The 5,305-nt window shown below is 33.0% G+C and overlaps 1 protein-coding gene across 1 annotated transcript in view; it reads right to left on the bottom strand.

Annotated features, from left to right (window-relative positions):
• The window catches only part of LOC106883430 (vang-like protein 2-B), a 47,861-nt gene extending 46,695 nt beyond the window's left edge, over positions 1–1,166 (bottom strand). Inside the window, exon 1 of the mRNA XM_014934438.2 lies at positions 664–1,166. The gene's annotated coding sequence lies outside the window, so the exon portion shown is untranslated. The remainder of the gene's footprint in view (positions 1–663) is intronic.
• Positions 1,167–5,305: the final 4,139 nt, after the last annotated feature.

Here is a 5,305-nt window from a genome sequence, read left to right as displayed (position 1 = left end):
ACATATCTATCTATCTATCTATCTATATATATATATATATATATATATAGCACACACAGAATTATACATGGTATATACAAAAGAGCAGTAAGGGATTAGTTTTGACAGGTACTCTGAGGAATTCTCGATGCCAAGTCTTTAGATGTACATATGCTTATATACGATTTTAAACTTTATAAGACTCTGTAACAAAGACGAAATCATTTCAATAAAGATATCAGTACATATAATGTTCAAATTAAAAATAATACACGTGGAAAATAAATAGGGTTAGTTACTAAAATCTTAAACAAATAACGTGTCAACTGATTTATTCAATGGAATGATATACTGCAATAAAAAAAAAACTGCCAAATAAGTCATGATTATTGTTTGAAGATTTGAGATTAGAGTCATTTAGATATTGCAAATGATTGCAATACAATAGAGAAGAAATTTTAGTATATGTGGTGTAGTTCCCACCATGTAATAGTTAGTTACTGAAATATTGGACAAGTACCATGCAAAATATAATTAAGACGTATAGTGAAAAAGAAAAAGCTGCTGAAATAAGTCATAGTTATTGTTAGAAGATTTAAGATTAATTTTATCATCTTGATACTGTGATTATATAAAAGTAATAGAAAGAAAATATTAATAATTGTGATATAGTATAGCACGTACCATGTAAAGATGCTGTTTGTTGGTGTGTTAGGTTCGCTAGTCCAAATCATAATTACTCTGCTGCTAGTAGTAAAATCCACTCAAATCTTACAAAAATAAGCAAGAGGGTTTAATGAATGTTGATCGTCCTCAGTAGCTTTTTTTTAAAAATGTGTCTATGTAAAAAAAATAATAAATCAACAAAGTGAGCGGTAATGTTTTCGCCTGTCTAAATGAGCTGAGAACACATACCGCTCTTCCGTGAAACAGACATATTGGAAAGTGAAGATGAGGCTTTTCCAACAGCTATTCGCACCAACAACTTCCCTCGTTTCTCTTGCCTACTGTTATGACTTTCCCCTCAATCGCATCAGCACCATTGCAGTTCTGTCAACATATTTAATTTAAAAATAATAAACACCCTTTGCTTTTTTTGTTTTTATTATTATTTCTCTCACTTACAAACTCTGCTTTGTATTTTAAGTGATACCTTACCTTGAGAAACACTTGAAAATTAACAGATCAAGGTGCGATCAGTCGGAAAACTAAATGGGGTTTAGCTGTGAGGGAATGTTTCCTATCACACTTAAGGTATTTCTACCAACAACTAGGAAAACTTAAAAACACATCTCGTGGTTTTATTATTATTGATGTTGTTCACTTCATTTTTAATATAATGAATTACGAAATAAAATGTTCATCTTAATGTATTGACATTCGGAAAACGAATTTCAAAAATATACAAATTGTTGAATGCATAAACAACATTTCACAGGGAAATATATTTTATCGTATATTATATCACAGTTGATATTTATCGATTATTCAAGTTTTCTTTATATTGATATTGAAAATTACACTACAACTGTGCGATAATGATATCTGATTTCAATTCGGAATACATAGAAAGGTAGATTTTTATCAAATAACGGATTTAGATTTAAATTAAACATATATTTTTACTACTTTTTAATATGCCTTATTTTAAGTAATATACCTTATCTTTAATAGGCTTTATTTCAAGTAAAAAAAAAAGTAATAGATTTCGTATTTATATATTTCAAATATTACAGAGAAATAACCAGGTGTTATTTTGCTATTGTGGTGTAATGGTGGGGGTGATGGAGAAGCTTGTCTAGCAGTCAGGATCAGGCAATATATTTAGGCGCCCTAAACATTCCCAGTCAATTCAGGTCATGCATGCTTCAGCAGACAATGACAGCTCCAGTTAGGAAATAATTTATATGGTTTACCTTTTGAACACTGTTGCCCGAATATATTTAAAATAATATTTTTTATATGTATGTAAAGTATGTCAGGCTAGTTCAAGTTTTATGTCCTAAACTTTTTCATTGTTAAGACCTAAAGAAAAATCTTTCTTGCACTATGCAACAAAGAAAAAAATGTGACAATTGTGATCTGTATAAATATGTATATATAATGCTTTCTTTTTGAGAACAGTGAAACTCGAAGCAAATAACGCTATAAATAATAGCATGTAAATATTGGGTTTAAAACTTATTTCGAGAAAAGTTGAAAACTGATACATACGTACATTATCATCATCAGTTAAGGTCCGTTTTCCATCCAGGCGGTTTGACAGGAGCTGGCAGCCTCCAATTGTCTTGCTTTAGCATGCTTTCTGCGGCTGAATGCCCCTCCTAACGCCAACCACATTACAGAGTGTGCTGGGTGCTTTTTCTGTGCCACTGGCATGAGTGCTTTTTACATGGCACTGGCACAAATACATTTTATGTGACACCAGCATCTGCATGACAAAGACTTCTAAGCTGGGAGAGGGAGCAGCAATTTTGGGAGCTGTACTTTCGTGATCCTTTCTAACAATTCATGTAAGAGTCCGATGGTTCCTATCTGAAAGTTTTGGTTTTCTTCCAGAGTTTTGTCTCGACAAGGAGGTTTTTCCCTCTTTCTCAAAGGCTGTCATTACTTTCGAGACAGTACTTCTTGATAAACCAAACATTTCAGCTGGTTTCATTATGCTAGCACCTGCCGTACGAGCACCAACAATTTGACCTCTTTGAAAATCCGATGGATCTGTCATTTTAATGAATTTTAATTACCCTTTTCTGATGATATCTGAAAAGAAATAGCAATTTTAGCAAAACATATTAAGCAACACTAATAATAAATCAAAAAACATTAAAATGAACAAGCTTTTGACGGTTTTATAGATATTTCAAAATTATGATGCTATAATGCTAGGTGTTTCATTATTTTGTCCAACCCCTGTATATCTATGTGTGTATGTCTGTCTTTCTTTGTCTGCCACCTGACAACCAGTGTTGGTTTGCTGATGTTCCCGTAACTTAGTGGTTCAGCAAAAGAGACTGATAGAATGAGTACCAGGCTTTAAAAGAAATAAGTACTTGGGTCGATTCATTTGACTAAAAGTTCTTCCAAATGGTGCCTCAACATGGCCACAATCTACTAAATCAAACAAGTAAAAGATAAAAGATAAAGGTACAGCATGGTTGTGTAGTTGAGAAGCTTGCTTTGCAACAATGTGGTTTCAGGTTCAGTCCCACCGCATGGCACCTTGAGCAAGTGTCTTCTACTATAGCCCTGGGTTGATCAAAACCTTATGATTGGTACATGGAAACTGAGTGGAAGCCTATTGTGTGTGTGTGTGTGTGCATGTGTGAGTGTGTTGGGTCGACATTTAGTATACTCTCTTTCTCCCATTCATTCTCTTCATTTAGCAACCTTTCATAGTGGCGTCTGCAAGTCTCTCCTCTCTTTGTAGCATTATTAAATGCAAATGAGCCATCATCCATGCGGACGCATTTCTCTCCTGTGACATCATGATTTTCTCTCACACACTGTCTTGCAATTTGAAGCGCTTCAAGTCTCTGGTCCTCACAATGCAGAACACTGGCAAATTTCTTCTTATCTGCTTCCCCTCTAGCTAAGTAAACCTGTTTCCTAGCTTCCCTTCTGGCTATCTGATACAGTTTCCTGTTACCACCACACTTCCAGTCCTTCCATGCCTGTTTCTTTTCCTGATGGTCCTGTCAACTATATTGTTCCACCACCATCTCTGCTAAAATTATATTTTTAACTCTCCTCCTCTCCCTTTAACTAACTTTTTTAACCATGTAATAAATATTATGTTGCCCCTACTTAGCATCATGGACGCTTCTTTCTCCCTCTTTCTATCTCACTCTTCACCTTATCCTCTTTTTCTCTCTCCTTTTTCTTTTTTCTTTTTCTTTCTCCTCTCTTTCCCTTCAACTAATCATGTGAAAGTGTTACAATTACATTTCCTCTACCTCACATCATGGATGCTTGTTTTTACCTCTTTTTCGCCCTCCCTCTTTTTCTCTAATCACATGAAAGTGTTACTGCCAGGGCTAAGTAACACAATGACAAGCAGAATTTTTATAAGATAAATTTTAAGATGGAGAGCTAAAGAATCATTATCTGGAAATATTTTTCTCTCTATTTCTAAACATGGTTTTCCATATATTGACACAACTTCTGGGCCATTCTTGCATGCTTGTACATGGCAGTAAAATGCTCAAATTATGAAATATCCAACATTTACGAGAATTATATTGATTCATTTTTCACAATAAAATTTAACAACCCAGGCAAGTATTAAAACAAAAAATTTTTAATCAGGAATGCATATTGAATTTTTTTTATGTGGATTCAAAAAGTGTGATGTACGTGTCATTGCATAAAATATATTTTTTTCACCTGAAAATATCAACTGCTAATTCTTTTGAATTTCTCCAGAGTAGCATAAAAAGCCTCATGGTGTTAATTTACGTTGACCTTGGAATTTCAAAAAATGCTAATGAATTTGCAAGACAATACCTGTAGTGACGACTCTCATTTATCTTGTATGAGATGCACAACAAAAGAATGTTATGGTGGGGTGATTTGTTTTGATTTCATCTGGAAATTTTGTTATTGTTTATGGTTCAAGTCAGGCATGCAAATAAAAGATGTATCAAATTCGGATTATGATATAACTGACAAAAGATTTCATTTTAAAGACAATGCTATTTAGATCTGGAAGAAATTGTTTCAGTATTGACGCCTGATCAAAAATGAATCATTTCACAATAATACTTTTACAGGTATATAGTGATTTTTGTGGGTATCCTGAAAATTTTTGAAAATCTGCTTTGGTTTGAAAACAGTGTCTGCTAAAAAATAAACCATTTTGACACACATTTATGGGTGAATAGATATTTTTCTGTGGAATCTGAACATTTTTGGAAACCTGTTGGGTTTTAACTTCATGAGAATGGCCATCTCACACTATTAGCTTCATTTATGTTTTTCTAAAAACCACCAGATAGTGAACACTTGAAATGGCTCTTGTGTTTTTTAAATTTTTCTTAAATTGTTTTTTTAGGAATCTGACTCATGCAAGCATGCCAAAAATTGGATGAGTTTCTGCATTTAAAATATATTGTTCAATATGTTTAATTATAGAGTGTTACAATTGATGAAATAATATATTTGTATTTGATAGGGGGGGGGGTTTGTTAATCAAATATTTTTATATAAAAAGACTGTTGTTATTTAAGATATTTGTATTTTTAACGCTGATGTTTTCATATTGATATCAAGTGTGATCAATTTTTACAATTTGCACATAGTGACATAAAAATACACACACACACACACA

Source organism: Octopus bimaculoides, chromosome 20, assembly GCF_001194135.2.
Source record: "Octopus bimaculoides isolate UCB-OBI-ISO-001 chromosome 20, ASM119413v2, whole genome shotgun sequence".
Classification (NCBI taxonomy): domain Eukaryota; kingdom Metazoa; phylum Mollusca; class Cephalopoda; order Octopoda; family Octopodidae; genus Octopus; species Octopus bimaculoides.
This window is presented reverse-complemented; position numbering and strand designations above follow the sequence as displayed.